Source organism: Schistocerca piceifrons, chromosome 11 (assembly GCF_021461385.2).
Source record: "Schistocerca piceifrons isolate TAMUIC-IGC-003096 chromosome 11, iqSchPice1.1, whole genome shotgun sequence".
In the NCBI taxonomy this organism is placed as follows: domain Eukaryota; kingdom Metazoa; phylum Arthropoda; class Insecta; order Orthoptera; family Acrididae; genus Schistocerca; species Schistocerca piceifrons.
This window is the reverse complement of record NC_060148.1, coordinates 158,849,672-158,871,861: the sequence shown is the minus strand read 5'-3', so window position 1 is coordinate 158,871,861 and position 22,190 is coordinate 158,849,672. Positions and strand designations below refer to the sequence as shown.

The window sequence follows — 22,190 nt, the reverse complement described above, 5'->3', positions numbered from 1 at the left end:
CTTCTTCGAAACAAAACATTATAGAGTAAATAATATTAACATAAGAACGGAAGTCAGTATTCTACTACAAACATAGAACCGAATGCCTCTTCATGTGAATGTATGTTCCTCTATTCGTAAGACGAACCAGATATAGTGCAATCAACCTGTAGAATTTAAGGCTTGTTCTTACTAAAATGTAGAAGTTTTCTTTAAAGGGTCTGCATTGGAACTTAACAATTCTTGCAACACGAAGAGTGTTTAAAAAGTAAGCAGAAATTTATAATTCCGTGTTTTGTATTAGTTCGGTTTGCACTGCTTTTTTTGCCACTCTCTTCGTAAACATGTCTGAAAAGTATCTGTGCAATGTTTTGCATATTGGGTATTTACCCAGTTCTCAGTTGTCAAATGGTTCAAATGGCTCTGAGCACTATGGGACTCAACATCTTAGGTCATAAGTCCCCTAGAACTTAGAATCACTTAAACCTAACTAACCTAAGGACATCACACACACCCATGCCCGAGGCAGGATTCGAACCTGCGACCGTAGCAGTCCCGCGGTTCCGAACTGCAGCGCCAGAACCGCTAGACCACCGCGGCCGGCTCTCAGTTGTCAAAAAAGTTATATGTGTTTTGGTAGCATCAACTATTATTTGTTTTGTATAAAAATAGATTAGAGAATCTGTACTAAATTTTGTTATAAGAATGGAATAAAGTGTATCAAATTTTTAGGAATGTTAAATATTGCTTTTGGTGAGTCTTTTATGAGTAAACCCAGAACACACAAGTGGTATAAACATTTCAAAGCAGGCCTTAAAGGACAGCAGTTTTACAAGAATGGGTGAGATTAAAAATGCAGTCAAAAGGCCTATGAACTATCCCGAGGAAATAATTCCTAAAGTGTTTTGGGAATTGGAAAAAGCACTGGCATAAGTGTATAGCATGTACTGGGGAATATTTTGAATAGGATAACATTGTTGTAGATTAACAAGTAAAGTTCTTACCAAAAAATAAAAATTAATATGTGAACGCACCTTGTATGTCAAGCTTTTTACATAGAAGTCCAGAATCGGTATACGTGTCTCGAAAGAAATTTCAGTAGTGTTTAGATTAGCTATTGCACACATGTTTTAAGCAATATTCCTTAGAATCATGTGAATAGTAACCGAGATAGAGTTTTAGTGACAGAGTATATTCAAATGCTGCTGTTCTCTAGGCATTAAATGTATTACGTGATTGAATCACGTTCTGCTAGCGAAACGTTAATTGATTTTACCATGAACCTCTCAAGTTATTCCTGGTTTTGTACAACAAGTGATAATGGTATTTATTGCTTTGGACAACATTTGACTGTATTTATCTTGGAAAATCTTTTACTACCATGTACTACATTTCTACCAAAAGAAATTTCATAGTGTATGAGCAGAGTCAGGCTTGAAAGAACACACAACATATTTTTCAAAAAAATATTCATTGCCTGTTTACATACATCGTATTTTAGAGGTCATCATCAACATTGTCACTATCATTACTGTCGTCGTCGTCGTCGTCCTCGTCGTCATCACTTTCTAAATTAATAACTATAGCGTCTATTATGTCTTCCATAACCCCATCCTTAACCCAATATTCTCTTTCAAGTTTCTCCACATGGAGGCAGTATGCACTCCAGTCATCTTGACTTATCGTTTCAAAACCTGTAACAATTGGGACAAGTTTTTGTATACGCTCTCTTTCGGTTACGGCAAAATTTAGTTCGGAATAAAACATGGAAGCTCAGAAAATGTCTACATACCTTCTTTCACCAACTGCAGCAACTTCGTCATGCAAATATCTCCAAGAATATTTCTTCCTCTGACGAAATTCTTGAGCTTTGCCCACGCCATTTCAATTGGATTTAAGTCACAGTTGTATGGTGGAAGTCGCAGCACAGTGTGTCCATGGGCTTCAAGTATTTTATTAATTTCAAATACTTTGTCTTCCGGCTTATGTTGTTTAATTAAATCAAATAATTTTGTTTTTCTCATTGTCAACTCAGCTTCCACCTTATTTTTTAATAACCATTCAATCATTTCGCTTTTATTCGAGGACCTAGTTGGAGCTTTGTTGTGTTCCTTGTTGTGATATGAAGCGTTGTCCATAACAATAACACAGTTCGGTGGCAGATTCGGAATCACTTTATTCGATATCCAATTAGAAAAATTTTCGTAGTTCATTTGCCCATGGTAGTCTCCTGTTGCACAACCCGCTTTATAAACCAACTGTGCGTTGGGTAAGAACCCATCTTTTGATCCAATATTCACCACTATAATCCTATTGCTTCCGCTAACATTGTCCATAATGCCCTCAACGCCAGGGCCCTGCCAACATTTTCTGTAAGTAATGTTATTGTCCACCCAAGTTTCATCAATATAAAAGAATTTTCTGCCTAGCTCCCTTAATTTCCTCACTTGGATCAGATACTTACATCGCCAGTCAATTATATCCGTTCTTTCTACGAGAATCTTTCGTTTACTTACAGATCTTTTCCAGGTAAATCCCATTTCACGCAATGTCTTGTGTAAAACATCTTTCTGCCAAGGAAAATGTATTTTTTGTTTCACGGCATTAAGCAATTTCCGTAATGTCGGCACTATTTTTTGGTTTATGTAAAAGTCCTCCATCGTTTGTCGAATGACTGATTTTGTGAAACTGTCTATGACGATGGGTTTCCTCCCTAAATTATCAGTTTTCCTTCGCGGCGATTCCAGTACACCATGCGGCTTGTTTTCACGTTCCTTCCTTATGCGTCCTGTAGTGGCGAGGCTGACGTTTGCATAAACTGCAGCCCTTTGATTGGGGCTGTTAATGTTAACCAACAGTTCTTTTTGTGTTGCCTCCTTAACACACGCTGTAATAACGTTAGAGACGATCGAACGCTCGTTACTCCGCAAATACCTCCTCTTCTTCGTATTCCGCACATTTTCTTGCAATGCAGGGCGATTATCCATCACTTCGGGATACTGAAGTATATCAGTGAGTACACAAAGTCAACTGACTGACGCTGGCAACAAAGATTCCACAAACAGAAACGACGTATATCAGTATATCACTGCACGCTGAACTACACCGCTAGACGGGTAACAGGGCAACTGATTTTGGGTGGCCCTGTAGGCCAGTGGCAGCGTTCTTCCGGGAAAGGCCACTTCCCCCACCAAAGGCGCTGCTCGCTCTTCAGTTTACAGACAGACTATAACACTCCCAAAAAAATTTTTTCCTAACATTCGCGTTTTTATTTAGTTCTGATACTTTATTATTAGTGTAATATAAGTATATGCTATAATATTTGATGTTAGGTAAATATAAGTTCACCTTTTTTTGAGGGGCAACTTTGTTCGATTGGCTTAATTACAGGACAGCTTGCGCTACTTGTAAGAAGATATTTTGCTCCTTTTTCTTTTACGCTTCGTAATTCACATGTTGCAAAGATCCTGCTACTGGGTAAGAACAGTGATCAAGTAAGACTGGCCTTGGGGTTTTACTAAAATGAGGGAATGATGAAATAATGTTTATCTTACGCGGAGAAGTATTCCAAATTTGTACCGCACTGTTTGTAATGAAACTTTCATAAGCCTGTGTCCTTATTGGTTGGACATGGTACTTTCCTTTTCGTGGACGATGGAGGAAATGTGTGTTTTAATAGAGCTAACGTGCGAATTTTACGCGCGCCCGTTGAGTAAACAGTGTGATTTACGAAGTAGAAACATCCCTGAAACTGCCGCTGGAGTGCGTTGCTATCGCGTATACCACGTTGGGGCCCACGTACCGTGTGCACAAGTCGCTTCCTTCCTGAGCGTTCAGCAGCACGTTGAACTTGGCACGATCAACTTTCACGTTCGACAGCACGGTCCGTGTCCCGTCGGCTTTACGTCCCACCAGCAGCAACTCACAGAAGTAAGATCCGACCAGTTTCATCTTTAGGCTGTACGAGGGTGGCCAGCATAGGAGTTTTTCTTAACTGAATGAAGAAGGTTCAGTGCAGCAACTGTTATAGACTAATTAACTTTACCTCAATCATTTACCTAACAGTCCTATCCATTCACCATTACTGACCCCGAGAACAACACCAGTGAAACTATACTAAAATATTGAAAGTGATTCCTTATTTAATTTCGGTAACCAAGATAAACACGTGCAATTTAGAAAACAGACTGCTATTCAAAACCGCCATTTAACTGCAGTGAACTTTGTTGCTTTTCAAAGCAACTAGTTAAAGAGTAATGACAAAGTTTAAAAGTATAAATTAAATGCCTCTTCACAAAATATTACCACACAATGATATGTTTTTGTGTGCAGTGCAAACTCTACTCACATTTCCAAATTACGTCAACAGTGTTTACACGTCTAGTTCTGCAGGACCAAACTGAGAAGCTAATCTCCAACGTCATGCAAGGTGTCTGTACATAAAAGTACAACACAGAAGTAATAAGAGTGAAATAAAATGTTTATGAACGCAAAAAAGACAAGCCATAAATTTATGTAAACACAGTCAATAACACAACAGAGGAACCAGTTTAATATTTCAAGGAACTCCTCGACAGAGCCGGAAGACTGAGCCATGAGGAATCTCATCAATTTCGATTTAAAAGCGCATGCATTACTGCTAAGATTTTTTAATTCTTGTGCTAGCTTATTGAAAACAGGCGTACCATATACTGCACACCTTATTGCACAAGAGTGAAGGAAGTCCGATCCGGTAAAATTACTGATTCTTCGCTGCATTAAACATTACGAGCTTCCCACGAATAAAAAAATGGCTCTGAGCACTATAGGACTTAACTTCTGAGGTCATCAGTCCCCTAGAACTTGTAGGAGGTGTATTACTCATGCGCTGCATGTGATATGCAAGGTTTAAGAAAATCTCTGACCAGAGAGCAGTGTTGACTGCAGTAGGAACTGTTTAGCTGTAGCAGTAAGTTGTTGCTAGTCTGGAGTAGAGATGGGCAAACTGAAACACGTAACTGTTTCGAAACAAATGAAACAGTACAATGTCATGTTTCGATACGCTGTTTCGAAACAGTGAAACAGTTTGTGTTTTGTAATCTAATAAACCTAGACATTTTATCATCTTGAATGTCTACTGTACAGGTTTACTTGCGTTTCTTAACATGATTACTGTACTTGAACAGAGAAACGTATGTTATAAAAAAAGTGTAATTTAACTGAATGATTTTCACATATTTATTATTTTGAATGTGAATAGTATGCGTTGTTTTATTGTTTGGTTAATGTTTATAAAGCAAATGTTACACCATTTCGGAATAGGACTGTCATCTAGAAAGGGAGCTTTATTTTCGGATGTCTTAAGCTTCATGCTATTGCTTGTCAAAACGATTTCGACACTCTTGAAAGTGTTTCACGAAGTGATATGTTGTGTTTCAGTACCTGTGCCGAGCCCGAATCTCGTCCGACACAGAGCTGAATGAAACATCACTGTTTCGATACAATCAGTCCGTTCCAAGCACATGTGGACTGAAACAGCCTTATTTTGAAACAACGATACAGTTTCTATGTCTGGCTCGAGATCGAATCTGGTGCGGATATCCGAGACAGGGGCGGAATGAAACACCACTGTTTCGAAACAGTAAACCACAGCCGTTCCGAAACACTGAAACAGTTCCACGTATCGATACACTGTATCGAAACATAGAAACAGTGGCCAAGTCTAGTCTGGAGTCTGCTCTGATCTGGTATGGTGTATCGTGTTGGCTGGCCTGGTCGCGGTGCAGCGATGTCGCAGACTGAGTATTATTGTGTAAGGTAAAAAGCAGCCTCGCCCATATGTAGTAATGTTATCTCAAGTCGCATGTAAATGTTTTTAAAACTCTCGTAATAATAATCTTCCTCAGAAAAAGTAACTTTTAACAACCATTCATTTCAATTTAAAGAATTTACTAATTCCTCCGATCCATAATTATCCCGATTATTGCAATATAAAAATCAGTTGCTTCCTTTCATAAATGACAGGTAGGTCGGCCAGCATTGCACAGAGCTGTGCCGGAAAAATTTATTGTAAGAGCAGATATATCCGGCGACTTCATTGAGGTAAGAATTTTTCCTTTTTTATTCAGAATGATCTTTCAGGGCCATGACGCAGCACTGCTGTCGTCCAAAATTTACAATGTTAAATTCACAGTGAATTATTGAACAGTCTTTAGTGAGCGACAATTTACTTGAGAGGTTAGTTACATTGTTTTATTACCAGGTTACTGAATTTTTTTTTTTTTTTTTTTGGGACGTTACACTGAATGTGAACGACATAATAATTTTTACTGTTGAGAGGTTTAGGAATTTTTCTGTTTTCAGCTTACACTAAACGTGAATAATATTTATGTTAATATTTTCTGTTTTGAGGTTACGCTACATGTGAATGAATTTTGAGCTTAGATTAAATCAGAAAGAATTTTGTGGGGAGGTTAAATGAAAATATTATTCATACTATTTATTAAATTTTCTGTTGGGAGGTTACAAACTACTTAAACCTAACTAACCTGAGGACATCAAACACATCCATGCCCGAGGCAGGATTCGAACCTGCGACCGTAGCGGTCGCGCGGCTCCAGACTGTAGCGCCTAGAACCGCTTGACCACCCCGGCCGGTCCCACGAATAACTTACTATAATAGAGAACTATTATTTCTGAACATTTGCATTTCTTAAGTCGGTACCACTTATTACAGTGAGTAACGCAAAGCTGATCATTGCGCGAACTGTTTTGCAAACTGCCGGCTTTTACATGCCATATGTTCAGTACAAAGTGTTCTCCTGGTTTTCTGGCCGACTTCGTCTCTCACGGCATTAGCCGTGTTAAATTTTGCTTTAAAACTTTAATGCAACAAAATATTTTCTTAATCATTTTCATCCTGTAATGGACACCTTTAGGGACTGAATTTCCAGAAACACTTAAACATGTATTTTCTTATTGTCTGACAGAAGCCAAATTACAGTTTTCGCAGTTCTAGCTTCAAAACTGCCTTAATAGTGACTTCTTAAAGAATCCGTCATCCCCGTTTCACCCCCTTCATATTCCGGACAATCCCTCTCTCTTCGAAGACGCGGTAAACTGAAGAGCGAGCGAGTCAGCCGCCACTCTGCCTATCCAGCTACGTCACAAGGCTGTTTCACAACGTCGTGCCGGTCCTGCCGCGGCGCGCACTTTAAATCTGTGGCAACGCCGTGTACAGATACGTTCCGGCTACGTTCATTTTTAGACAAATGTGTTAAGACTATAAGGAATACAAAAGACGATAGCTTCTTCCGAAATGCAACATTATAGTGTAAATAATATTAACATAATGTAAGTCAGAATTCTACCACAAACATAGAACCGAATGTGTCATTGTATGTTCCTCTAATGCTATTCGTATAACGAATCCCATATAGTGCAGTCAATCTGTAGAATTTAAGGTTTGTTCCTACTTTGTGTTTCTACTAAAAGTTAGAAGTTTCCATAGAAGGGCTGCGTTGAAACTTACCAATTCTTCGCGTTCCTTCCTTATGTATCCTATTATGGCAAGGCTGACGTTTCCATAAATTGCAGCCCTTTGATTGGGACTGGTAAAATTAGCGAACAGTTCTTTTTGTGTCGCCTCCTCACACACGCTGTTATAGCGTTAGAGACGACTGAACGCTCGTTACTCCGCAGATACCTCCTCTTCGTTTTCTGCACATTTTCTTGCAATGCACGGCGATTATCCATCACTTCCGGACACCTAAGTATATCAATGAGTATACAGAGTTAACTGACTGACACTGGAAACTACGATCCCCGAACAGAAACAACATATATCACTGCACGCCGATCTACACCGCTGAACAGGTAACGGGTAACTGATTTTGGGTGCCCCTGTAGGCCAGTGACAGCGTTCTTCCGGGAAGGGCCACTTCCCCCACCAAAAGCGCTGCTCGCTGTTCGGTTTACAGACAGACTATAGCACAGTCAACGCCTCCTGTGACATCCCGAATAAGCCGTTCCGCCCTCTACTTGCCTCTAACTAGTAAGTCCGCTCAGTCTCTTTCACCAGCGACAGGGAAGACCCTAGGCCAACGTTTTGACACGAATCCCTGCTTTGCAGTGCAACGCTAACGATGCTTGGCACAGCAGACCTCCACTTTTGACGAATACGGAAATTACCTACACTATGCCGTATGTGCAAATCGGATACGATCGTCCAGTCTCAAGTATTGTCCCGTTTTTAGAGGCTCAAAAATTTGTCCCGACTTTTTTTTTCAAACAAGCAATTTGTCCCGATTTTCAAGGATTATTTGCAGACATTTGCAAAGTGATTAAAATATTTTCTGAATGTCGATTTTATAAACAATCAATTGAAACTGACATTCCGTGCGTTGGTACCCCCTGATAATGTACAGCTTAAGCACTATACTTGTTCCGTACTCCTTGTTTTCTTTGCTTTTACTTGCCATTGTTGTCAGCACTCAGTATCAGTTTCGTGAAGTGCTAGCACATCGTGGCGATGCAGAAGCGAAAATCAAAGTTTTCGGAAGAGCTTCAGAGGAAATTTCCTTGCTTCATTGCTACAGACAATGACTGTTCAGCAAAATGTAACGTATGTAACTGTGCTGTTATCCGTGTCTCATGGTGGTGCTGCAGATCTCAAGCATCATATGGAATCAGAGAAAGACAGGAAGAATCTTCGGCCTGCCGGAGTCGCCGAGCGGTTCTACGCGCTACAGTCTGGAACCGCGCGACCGCTGCGGTCGCAGGTTCGAATCCTGCCTCGGGCATGGATGTGCGTGAAGTCCTTAGGTTAGTTAGGCTTAAGTAGTTCTAAGTTCTAGGGAACTGATGACCTCAGAAGTTAAGTCCCACAGTGCTCAGAGCCCTTTGAGCCATTGTTGAAGAATCTTCGATCGGCAGGTTCCTCGCAAAAAATGACGAGATATTTTGTAACTTAAAATACACAGGAACAGAAAAACGTAGCTGCAGCAGAGGGAACCCTGTCATTCCATGTTGTTAAACACCGCCAAAGCTATCGTTCTAATGACTGCAGTGTTCAACTAAACAAGAAAAATTTTCCTGATTCTAAGATTGCAGAAAATGTTTCGTGTGGAAGAACAAAGTGTGAGGCAATTATCAACAATGTTATAGCTCCGCATTCCCAGAAACTGCCGTAAACAGTGCAAAATACTTTTCAATATCTACTGATGCTAGCAACCATGGGCACCAGAAAATTTTCCCTGTGATAGTTCAGTATTTTTCTGTAAGTGAGGGTGGACTGCAGACGAAATTGCTTGACCTTGAAGTGCAGAACGAAAAGTCCGAAACAATTTCCAATTATCTTTCTCATGTTATACAGTCATTCAGTATCGTCTCAAAGTGTTTGCATTTGGTGCAGACAATACTAACTGTAATTTTGGGGGGTTAATGAAGAAAGTGGGTAATAATGTTTTCACACATCTCAAAGAAAAATTAAAAAACTAACATTGTTGGCATAGGTTGTCCAGCACATGTTGTTCATAACACACTTCAAAGTGCTTGTGATGTTTTACCTGTTGACATTGACTGCATTGTCATGACGTTGTACAATTATTTTCATATTTTTTCTATTCATGTTGCAGAACTCACTGAATTCTGTGAGTTTGTTGGTGTCACTTGCAAAAATTTACTTTCCTTTTCCAAAACAAGGTGGCTTTCATTGTTGCCAGCCATAGAAAGGATCTTGAAAATGTATGAACCTTTGAAATCTTACTTTTTGTCACAGTCTAACTCAAAGTACCCTATAAATCCTATAAATGAATTATTTACTTTTTGTACATTCACAAATGAGTGTTTTCCAACAATCCATTCTGAGCATTGAGAAACAGAATAATTCCATATGCGACGTATTAGCAGTCTTAAATAAAGCTTTGACAAGTCTAAATTCAAGGAAACATGAACATTTTGTACCACTAAGTGTAAAAAAACAGCTGAATGATTGTGATGACCAGTCTGTTAAGAAATTTGACATAGCAGTATCAACGTTTTATGATGCTTCAGCAGACTATTTATCCTCGTGGTTACAGGGAATAGTATTCTCATGGATGATGCTCACAGAACCACCAGAATGGTCAGTAGTTGAAAATACTTTAATGTGGCTAAACGAAAAGGGCATTCTAGTAAATGACAGCCTCTTATTTGATGGAATAGTTCATATACGGTCATTTGTAAAACAACAATTGGAAACTGACAGTGAACAATGGAATCAGTTGATGGCACATGAAAAATGGTGTAGGTTTTTCAGATCTTGCCAGTGTAATGAACAGTTCAGAGAATCGCATAATATAGCGCAGTACTTCTTTTCACTCCCTGCCCACAATGCAAATGTTGGAAGAGTTTTCAGCTTACTAGCATCACAGTGGACAGATGGGAGGAATAGATTTACGGTGAGGAGCGTTAAGTGTATTTTACTGACCTGTTTAAACTTCAGTAAATACAGTTGCACTGACTTCTATTCATACCTATTAGGCAAACCTGAGTTGCTGAATGAAATTTCATCTTCGAAGAAATATGATTGCAGTGTGGAATCCACAAAACCATAAATTCCTTGTGTTCACTAAGAACCTTTTGTAGCGATTGTTACTGTATGTCTTTCTACACTCTGTGTTATAAATGTTACATTTCTTAGTAAGTAAATTTCTGAAAACTACAAACACACACACACACACACACACACACACACACACACACACACACACAAATATCAGTGAAGGCTCTATTTGCAGAGGAAGAAGAAATGGTAGCATTAAAAGTGATATTTAACGAGAAATAAAAATTGTCCCACTTTTTGGCCAAGAAAATGTATGAAAGTCCCACTGTTGCCCGAAGAAAAATGGTCACCCTAGTCTCAAGCAAATCTTACGCTCAGAACGTATCCCTAAAGACTATTTTCGCTTAGAGCACTGCAAGTACCTTTAACTCGAAATGGTCGCCGCTTGAAGTTTCCATAGTTTTATTTTGATTTCAGTACTACAGAGATGCTGATAGGTTGTAAGTATACAACATAATTAATTCGTATCAGCTGGCCATTCAGAATATTTTACCGATTCAGTTTCTGTTGGCTGAATTGTATCCATCCAGGAACTTACATTTTACCGTCTATTCCCTTGTGTTGTGCCGAGTACAACGGCCGGAATTGTTATTTTGTGGCAGCAGTTATCTGCAGTAAACGTCGTTTCTGCGCCTGTCATTTTTAACAGTTCCTAGTAAGCGGCTGTTATCTGTGCTGTGATCCGTTGACGCAGAAGAAGCTGACCAGTCCCGTATTCAGTTTTATACTACCAGAGCACTGGTGCCACATTTAGTGGCTTTGTACTGAACATAAGTGCAAGGGAAAAAAATCCCTCGAAAACTCTTAGTCATAGGTACGAAATCTTACAATATAACAGCGCAGAATATCGCTATATGACAACGCCATGCCCGCAAACTGCACTTACTTTAAGGTCAAATACTTAGTTTAATTTCTGCTGCTTCAAATCAACTACAGTAAGAAGCCAACTGAGCTACAGTAAGAAGCCAACCGAACTACAATAAGAAGCCAACCGAACTACAGTAAGAAGCAAACCGAACTACAGTAAGAAGCCAATCGAACTACAGTAAGAAGCCAATCGAACTACAGTAAAAAACTAACTACAGTAAGAAACTAACTACAGTAAGAAACTAACTACAGTAAGAAACTAACTACAGTAAGAAACTAACTACAGTAAGAAACTAACTACGGTAAGAAACTAACTACAGTAAGAAACTAACTACAGTAAGAAACTAACTACAGTAAGAAACTAACTACAGCAAGGTCAGCACTGTGGATCACCACACAAAACTGTCAGGAGTTGACGCCCTAGTAGTTTTCTTCAGTCCTGTCGAAAATATTTCGTTCGAGAAAAGCCACGTTAATCAAATTTTGCATGAAGTTATAAAAACTGCGCCATTCCTCATGTGAAGACTGGCTATTACATTTCGTACTGTGAGAATGGACACTGCTACACCTGTTATTACACTTTTTTCAAGACCTCCTGGGTGGTGTCTCCACATGTTGGGACAGTATTTGACCGCCGTGTCGGCTCCTCTATCCTGACTGTAATGGACCGACGTAAGGGGTCGTGGGTTCTCTCCCAGCAGTTCCTCTCCTGTTCAGAAATCCGCGCCTCGCCGCGGTGTGTGAGAATGTGGAGATGTATCTGTCACAGCCACGGCCACACAGAACGCGCCTGGATTTCTCTTCGCGTTTTTAATTATTATTCACTATCATTGTTTTAGCTTTGCCGCCACTCGTTCACAGCAGACGATAAACTGCTGAAAAGATAATAAACACAAAGACCTCATCAAAAAAAATATGAAAATCGGCTCCCTCATTATCGTTTCAAATAAGAATTTCTCCTAATTAATTTTGGGTCTCAAAGAAAAATATTTCGAAAGATCCGTACACGAAAGAGATTACGAAGATGAAAGTAATTCTCTTGCAGCAGCATTAAAGAGTAGCCGACCACAGGTACAATTTGCATGTTTTACGTCTATCTACGTGCTAATGATCATCTGCATATTTTTTTATGTGAACAAGTAAAAACACGAAATAATTTGTACAGGTGATAGGTATAAAGAAATGTTCAATACTAATTTACATACTAGGAAAAGATACAGAAATAGCTGTTTGAAACTGATAAATTAGGAGACTAAAAGTATAACTCTGACTTGGTAGTTAACTTTAATGCTTGGAGTTGGAAAAATTTACTCGACTAAAGAAAATGGTTCAAATGGCTCTAAGCACTATGGGGCTTAACATCTGAGGCCATGAGTCCCCTAGACTTTAGAGCTACCTAAATCTAACTAACCTAGGGACATCACACACGTCCTTGCCCGAGGCAGCCGCGTGGTTCCCGACTGAAGCGCCTAGAACCGCTCGGCCACAACGGCCGAGGGCGTGAAGGTCGAGGGCGTATTCTGATTAAAGTGTAAGTTGTGCAGTATTTGCTATCACTAGATTTGCCTAAGGATTCAGCTTGCTGATATTATGTAAGGCCAAAAGTTCTTTTAATTATTAGCCAGACAGGTTGAAGATACTGTATTTACAAATTCTTCGAATAACATAGATAATATCTGCACACACAACCTGCCTCCAAGGATACTCCTGACAATGGTAACAATCAAAGTACTCCTGTGCTTCTCCAATTAATCACTGGAGAGCTTAATATTTCATTCACATAATGTACTAGGACTTCTGTACTCGTAATGTACATAATTTTCGTTACCGCTCACGAATGATTCTGCTTCTCGTTTATTTATTTTTGATTGAAGGCTTACTGAATCTCTAGTTGAGTTCACTGTTGCCTTTCATTTAGTAGTGTGGTCTCCGAACACAAAGCTGCGATGTAGCAATGGGCATGGGAAAATTTACTAGATAATTTCACATCTCCAGAGAAAAACCCATCGTGAAGATTTGATATTTTGTACAGAAAGGAATATTCTTTTAAATGGCGGTTAACGCAAGTACTGATGAGCTTTTGAAAGCCATCTGACAACGGATTTTTGAAAATCGGAAACCGGCAATGGTTTTGTGTAAATAAACTGTGCATATCATTCTCGTGGATGACTGCTGTACTTAAGTTATAATGTTTATAATTCTACTACAGCCTAGTTTCTCATGATGTTTGTTTTCTAGACTGTAGCGAGAGATAGCGGGCTTCAGTGCACTATAATTTCCACTATAGTGTGCGTCGAATCTACATCAATATTATTCAAATGGCCATTAGTAATCGATGTGTGTTGTTACTACATTGAAAAACACGTTTCGTTGTAACATTAGCAGTAAAAAGTTGAACTTGATTATTCATGATATTCAGAAGCCATACTGGATGTTACCAATAGCTACTAGCGTCGTAAGTATGGACGACAGTATTCTTCAGATCTATTTGTTACTTTTCAGGCCACTCGGTCAATGAGTTAACGAAAATATGAAAGCACACGAAAAACGGGAACTTAATAGTAAGACGCAGCAAAACAGCAAACGAAACACAACCGTGGACGGAGCAGCCCGGTCTGTATCCGTCTGGTACGTGTGGAGACTCCCGCGGTGACCCGTGCTCACGTGTCAGAGGCGTGCGAGGCTGGCTGCACCGATGCCTCTCCGTGCAAAGGCTGCGTGCGTCTCGTGCACGCGGGAAGTTACACAGGTGTAAACGTACCTCTGCACTAGGGACGAACGGTGCCCAATACTGAACATGCCGATTGCTACTATATTTCAATCCATGACATCAAAACGGACATGAAACACTCTTCGAAATCTAACATGCTTAAAATACGTGCCACAGCAAGACTTCTTGTCACTAGAACATTCCATTTCTTTGGCTCCGCTAACTGACAACAATACTGTAACCTGTCAACCTAGCCTAGACCTCGGAATATGCAACAGATCACTTTTCCATTACAACCTACGTAACAAAAAATAATGTAGCAGTTATGTTTTCTCCTGTATCCGTGTGCACATACATGTCGTCACACAGCACATCATTACGCCACGGGGCAACGTCGAAGCCCGGTATGGGTACCTTCAACCTGCTCCAGTTTTGACAGACGCCTGTACTGGAAATACAGGTATTTGCAGAACCCAACGAATGTTGATACTGTAAGAAAAATGAAACATACGACGGAAGTCTGAGACAACTGCAGATTTGTAACCGACTAACTACTAAATGGTTTATGACAAAATGGACCACAAAGGCGACAGTGAAATTTTCACTAATCGCTTTTTTCTTCAACGCACACATGGCAGTACTGGTTGGCCGTAAGTAAAATGCGGCCACACACCGAGGTCCAGTGTGGTCTGTAGTTTTCGCGTGGCAACGAAACTTGGCAGATATGCTAATACGTTAATGCGAAACCCGTTCGCACCGAAAAAAAATTAGTTCCAACTTTGGGTACCAGGTGCGAATCTGTCGCTGTGCAACATCTCGCCGAAGTCTCTGGTGCTCATACTGAACAAATTGAGCAAGTGGCGGTTAATAACAAGCTCAACATTCTGCCTTTCTCACTTGTTTGACCCTTCCTGCCCACGTTCCGTTCCCAGTCCATTACATATGGAAAAATTTCTGTTCGTCTTTCTTTCATCCATTGCACTACTTAGTCGCAACACTGGAAACAATTTCTTTCCAGTGTAAATCGGTTCCGCATAGGCGCACTAGTACACCGTGTTTCGCTGCCATACATAAGGTGCAGTCCACACTGGACCTCTGCGAGTATCTGAACCTCACACTGTGATCACCCCGTGGCACAGTAGCGTTACTTCCCACGCAGGGTGCTGTCAGCCACCTGTCATGGCGGTACCCCGCCACCGCCTCCACGTGAGTCAAGTTTACTGCCAGCCCAAGTACCATGTGAGACACCACACTATCAAATATTTTGCTGATGCACAAAACACCGAAAGAATTAAAAGCACCCAGAAACAATGTACACATTCCTAAGCCACACTAGTGGTCTTACTCCCTTATTATGAGCAATCGATGTGTGTCTCAAACCGCGGATTCCACACATTCGCGGTTAAACTTTTTTATGAAACTTTTGCCTGGAGTTACTGTTCATGCGTCAACGTCACATTTCCCGACAATTCTGCACAACTAATCAGGCTACACACGAGACCTTTTTGGAGAGGGCTTTAATTCGGAGCATCAATTGCGTTGCATATTTCGCGATAGGCGAGTATGAATACTTCAACCACTGCACACAGTTCAATGTCACAGAAGTGAAAAACATTTAGAGCTCCGATTTCTGGTTACTTATTATTGGTAAAATTCGTGCAACTGATCAAATCATCCTGTCCCTCTCGTGTGAAGACAGTCAGTTTTCCGTGACGTCACGCGTCCTGTGTTGTGACTGGATGAGGGGAGAGAACTGGGCAGTCGCTGTGTTGATCTACCCATCTGCGAAGTTGAAATTGGAAATTTTATAGTTCTGAACTCAAATTTGCGTTTTATGACGATGTGCAGTGTAACTGAAACACATTTTCAGTAGTTTGTCATGCTAAAGTGTCTAAGTGTGACGTCAGTGACTTACCATCAATTACGTGTAAGGCTTCCGTAACAGTACGTGGCTAAACAAAGTATTTACTACAGGTTTCATTCAAATATAATTAGCAAATGCCTCCACAAATCTAATTCTATCGTTATTCAGTCCTCTCTCGGAAACTAATAACATATCTACCTCGATTCTCCCAATTATAGCACTGGAAATGGCACAAATTAAATCTAAATTCTGCCGTCGTCATAGGCTGCACATAAAAATTTACACTGCACTTTCATCGTGTCATTTGAACGTGAAATAAAGAAGTTAGTAAATGACGTGTCAAACACTAGCATTCATTCTTTGGCCACATAAGATACGACTACCGCGCAAGCACAATTCCGACAACTTTTCTGCACAACAAGCCGCACAGAACACGACGCGTCTCAAAGATCTCTGATGCGTTGCTTTGTCCACACACCAGACTCTCTTATCAGACGAATATTAACACGAGAACAGCCAAACAAAGCGCTGAAGTGTTGTATAGTGCAAAAAAAGTGTTGTGTGTGCTCGCTTCCCTTTCACCAGCAAATCTCAAAAGACGGGACGTGACGTCACAGAACATGAAATAAAACCTTTCGTATTCGCTTTATTAACGAAGGGCAATCATTAGGATAACTTCTCAAGAATTCGCCACCTACTAACCAAATCTTCGCCTCGGTCTAACCAGGATATTGGGGAAAGCGCCCGTGCATCACAATGGTAATTCCATAAAATTGTAAAATACTGAAATGAACGCGAGAGCTGCGTTTCATCCCCAGAAGCATGTCGGCATGGCGCCAGAGTTCTGATTCGCGAGTGGACTACTGGATTCGGAACGCCCACGTACAAAACAGCTTCCGACGACTGGTTACTTCGCAGATGAGTTAACGTGTGTAGTATCCGACGTTGAGCATGTAAGGGAGAAGTTAAGGAACAGCTTGGAATTATTCTTAACGTGTGTTCTAAGTCGCCAAGTGCTCTCATTCTGAAACACAGGTTTCAATAGTCTGACTAGCTTGCCCTCCTTTTCAAACAAAAGTAAGTTTTTCTCGCGGCTAAATGTTTGAGACTTAATATCTCCTGGCGCGTGTGTGTCGTACGATCATATAATTTTGCAAATACTTTCTATGGGGTGTGAGGATACCGTCTGCAAACTGTGTTGCGAATACAGTTTGTATTAATACATTATAACGTTATGTCTGATGCCTAAGCTGACTGCATGAAAATGTGCTAGTTCACGTGTGTGTGTGTGTGTGGCGGGGGGAGATTAGCGAAAATTTTTTCAAGTATTTGAAATGTCGTCTGAAGTTTGTTGCGAGCCGCTGACTGCCCTTGTTCTGGAATACTGGCTGAATGATGTCAGCGTATTTCAGCGCCGTGCGTTACGTTACCTCGCGACAAGCCGAGTTTCCAACTGTGATACTTTTCTTAGTGTGTGAAGCCCTTCAAGTCAGATTACACCCCTGAATGAGTACATTACGACAGCATTTTAGAAGTTTAAAGTCGGCCAAAATAGGCGAAATATTGAAAAGTAAATTTCTGTCAGCTAGATGGGCAAACTGCAATCGCCCTCGGCTTGCGGGCTGGCGGTCCAGCATTACAGACAACCACGGCTGCTGGAATCAGTGGCGGAAGACGCCGCGTCCCACTAAAACTCACTCAGTCCCAAGTGCTGACTCTGATGGTTTTCACATACTTGCATGATACGAACATTGGTTATTTCGTTGCAGTTACGTGATCAGAAACGCGTGGCTTTCGCTTTGAGCAACTGTGCTACGAGAATCCTGTTGGAATCGATACTGGTACATCGAAACACTGCCCGACTGGACGTGGCGCCATCTTCCGTTCGTTCCACGTTAATCTCGCTCAAGTTATCAGTGGTTAAACGACTGTAACAAGGCGATAAATAACGAATAATAAATTGTTAAAAACTCGACACGCTAATTTATCACACTATTCGCCATCCCTTTGATTGTATTGATCCCAATTTTTTGAAGTAAGACAATGTATTAGACAAGAGTAGTTCGTTGAGGTTGCTCTGTCGCGAGTTACGCGGCAGACCACAGTAAAGCGTACAGAACAGGATCCGCAGCTTACAAGTAATCCAGCAGAGGCCAGCTGCCCGCCTTACCTCTCTCTGGTATCCTCGCCGAGGTGCGGGACTGCTTCGCACGCTGTCACCCGACTGGCTGCTCCTTCAGAACTGCGCCGGTGCCCTGCTACGGGGGAAGTAAATGAGCGCCGCCTCGCCAGCCACTGTGGTGGGGCAGCGGCTCTGACATCACGTGATCCCTCCCCTCCCCCCCCGGCTCTGACGTCATGCGACCACTCCCCTCCCCCCAACCGCACGCAACGAACGCTGCAAGCCCTGACCTTCTCGCTTCGTGTAGTTTTTTATTTTTTTCCAAGAAGCAAACACACGCAACGCTTCCTGGGACAGACCGCTGCAATCCGAATACATAATTTCAGTCCTCCGCTTGCCTCTACGTCCGCTCAACATTCTTCAGTAACAACACGACGGATCGTAAGCACCTGAGGCCCTGCTTTGTACTTTAACGCAAACGATGCTTTGCACAGTCCACCTCTCTTTTTGGTCGATACAGAAATTATCTACACAGAGCCATGTGTGTAAACCGTATACGATCGTAAGCCTCCAACGAATCATAGGTTCAGAACGTATCCTTAAACACTTTAGCTGCACTTCCAGCATTGCAAGTCCTTTTAACTCGAAATGGTCCCCGCTTCTATTTTCCATACTTGTTCTGATTTCAGTCTTACAGAGAATCTGATAGGTCACAAGTACATAAAGTAATTAACTAGTAGAGGTTAAATTTTTCTGTCTGCTTTCTTGTGCTGCATTATTTGCAGTAAGCGTCATTTTGACACTGGTTACTTATAAAACTTTGTAATAAGAGGGCGTTATCTGTGCTGTGTTTGGCTGAGGCAGAACACACTGAGCAGTCGCCGTATTCGGTTTTACATTACCGGCGCTTTGGTGCCACATTTGCTGACTTTGTATTGAAACTTACGTCCAAGGAAAAAAATCCACCAAACACTCAAGTTACCTGCGTGATTACTTACAACGCAACAATATCGGTATACCATAACGTCATCCGTGCAAGCTGCAGTTACTTTAGGGTCGAATATCAAGTTTAACGAGCGATGTGGTGCAGTGGCTAGCGCACTGGACTCGCATTCGGGAGGACGAAAGTTCAATCCCGCGTCTGGCCATCCTGATTTAGGTTTCCGTAATTTCCCTAAATCGCTCCAGGCAAATGCTGGAATGGTTCCTTTGAAAGGGCACGGCCGGCTTCCTTCCCTAATCCGAAGAGACCGATGACCTCGCTGTTTGGTCTTTTCCCCCAAAACAATAAATTCAAAATCAAGTTTAATTTCTGCCGCGTCAAACTAACTACAGTAAGATTAACGCTGTTGATCACCACACGAAACTGTTGACGTCGAATCCTTTTGTTCAGTCCTGTCTGAAAAGTTTCGTTCGAGAAATACTTTGTTGATAAAGTTTTGCATCAACTTGAAAACTGCGCCATTCGTCATCTAAAGACTGGCTATTGCATCTCGTACTGTGAGAACAGACACTGCCACACCTGTTTCAAGACCTCCTGGGCGGTGTCTGCACATGTTGGGGCAGTGTTTGGCCGACGAGTCGGCTGCTGAGTCCTGACTACTGGACCCACGGAAGGGGTCCTGGGTTCTCTCCCAGCAGTTCCTCTTCTACTCAGAAATCCGGGCCTCGCCGCGGTGTGTGAGGATGTGGCGGTATCTGTTAGGCCGTGGCCAAACAGGACGCGCCTAGGATATTTCTTTGCATTTTTCGTTGTTGTTCACTATCGTTGTTGGTTTGAGTATTTAGCTTTGTTGGTACTCAGCCGACGATAAACTGCTATAAAGATAATAAACCTCAAATGAAGATTTGATCAATAAAAAATTAAAAATCACGTCTCTTATTCTCATTTCAAGTAAACCAACTTTTCATAATTAATCTCGAGTCCAATAGAAAAAAATTTAAAATTTTTTTTAAAGACACCTACGAAAATAGAGATTACAAAGGTGATACTAATTCTCTTTTAGCCGCATTAGAGAGTAACCGTCCACGGATACAGTTGGCATGTTTTACGTTTGTCTAGTTGGTAATGATCATTTGCATATTTTAATGATGTAACAAAGTAAAAAGAGGGAATAATTAATTTGCGCAGGCGATATGTATAAAAATATTTAGTACTAATTTTCATAATAGGAAAAGAGAAAGAAAAACTGCCATTAGAAACTGATAAATAAGGAGACTAAAATTACGTCTCTGACTTGCCAGTTTACTTGTTTGCCTGGAGTTAGCAAAATTTACACGACAAAAGAAAGAAGGCATGAAGGTCGAGGGCATATTTTGATAAACTGTAAGTAGAACAGTACTTGCTGTAACTAGATTTGCCTAAGTATTCAGCATTTTAACCGAAAATAAACGAGAGACGGATTCATTCGTGAGAGGTAACGAAAATTAATTATGTTATCTGTGCAAGTCAGAGATAAGTAGAGGGCCAACTGTGCTTTAAAGAACATTAGATCGCTTGCTGTGGCATTTCGAAGTTGTAATAAGAATTTTACATAAGGAAAGGAACCACGCTTCATTGATGCTATAAGTGGACTAAGGGTCGATTAGACGTGAATCACAAGTTAATTAATAAAAACACTGATAGCTCACCATACGCTAGGTATTGACGTGTTACAGAACACTGATATATAAATTTCTTAGCATTATTTTGCAAGAAGAATGAAGCATTAGTGCAGTGGTTTTTCGTACTTGAGTCTGCACAGAATGTACTTCGAGATCTAATTTTAGAATTCGAACACTTACACGCAACCTGTTAACGTTACGTGGGTCATTGTCAATGTATACATCAGTCACACGCGAAATTGCGTTGGTTGCATGTACGTACATAATTAAATTGTGTACCACGAAGGAGTAATATGGGTCCTATAAATGCAAGCATATACTCACTCTGTACGTACGTATTTGTTGATTGCCTACGGAAAGATTCCCAACAGTAAGGTACACATTATATGTACTGACATTACAGTCAGTACATTAAGTGTAAGCACAGTGTGATCAGAAAGTAGCAAAGAGCTAGTACATTCTGTGAATTAAATATCAGGCGCTGCAGTGGTTAATTGTAAGGGCGCAGAAGTACCTGGATGGCAAACAGCGTCAGGGGGTATTCTTGGAGGAAGATTACGAGTGAAAATATTATGTGCGTTATTCAAAGAATTCGTAAATACAATATTGCAAATCGATCTTACTAAGAATTTGAAGAATTTTTGGCATTATATAAAATCGCAAGCGGATCGGGATCACAAGTTGAGTCGCTGAGTGACCACATTGCCACAGAAACGGAAGACGACAAACAGAAGGCGAAATACAGGGCTAGCATAAATGATTCACTCGCTTTCTGAATTATAAATTGTCCTGAATACCACATGCACAGTATCACAGGAACATGAATATAACCGCAAACTCAGCGAGTTTAAGCTGTGCCAACCACCTCACATTACGAATTCGAACTCGTTACCTAAATGCCAGCAAAGCAAGAGCAGTAGGAATCTTGGTGATGGAATATGCCAGACATTTGACCAAATGTGGCAGTTCAGCCGTGGTGGGCGGGGGAGGGGGGAGGGCGAAATTTTTGTACGCAGTACAACAAAGTCAACAGCATGCACAAGCTGCGAACTGTCAACACTGCAGCAAAGTGTGTGGAAGACCATGCGCGGGCATTCACTCTTCAAAGCACACCGTATGCGGGCCGTACAACAATGAAAAGGGAAAGTTAGTGACGGCGCCTTCCGCTTTACGCCACAACTCAGGGACCAGTGTAGGCCGAACATTTCGCCTCCATGCTGATATGCAGCGACGAAGCCGCTAACACTTAACTGAAAAAGTTTATCTCCCCAATGTGAGTGTGGTGTACTGAAAATCCTCATGAAATTGCCTCTCATGAACGACATCCGCGGAGGGTTAATGTTTTCTGTGCAGTGTCACAGACGAAGCTGAATGGGCCGTTTTTATTCTGTGAAGGAAATATGGCGGGTACCTCTTACCTCGCTGTGTTTCAGTTGTGCTTGTTTTCCACAACTGATACCCG

The 22,190-nt window shown here is 41.1% G+C and overlaps 2 protein-coding genes across 2 annotated transcripts in view; both read right to left on the bottom strand.

Annotated features, from left to right (window-relative positions):
• LOC124719851 (ankyrin repeat domain-containing protein 65-like) overlaps nucleotides 1-18,259 on the bottom strand; it is a 39,271-nt gene extending 21,012 nt beyond the window's left edge. The window contains exon 1 of the mRNA XM_047245036.1: nucleotides 18,173-18,259. The gene's annotated coding sequence lies outside the window, so the exon portion shown is untranslated. The remainder of the gene's footprint in view (nucleotides 1-18,172) is intronic.
• Nucleotides 1-22,190, bottom strand: part of LOC124719889 (zinc finger protein 726-like) — a 609,944-nt gene that overhangs the window by 230,204 nt on the left and 357,550 nt on the right. The window lies entirely within an intron of this gene.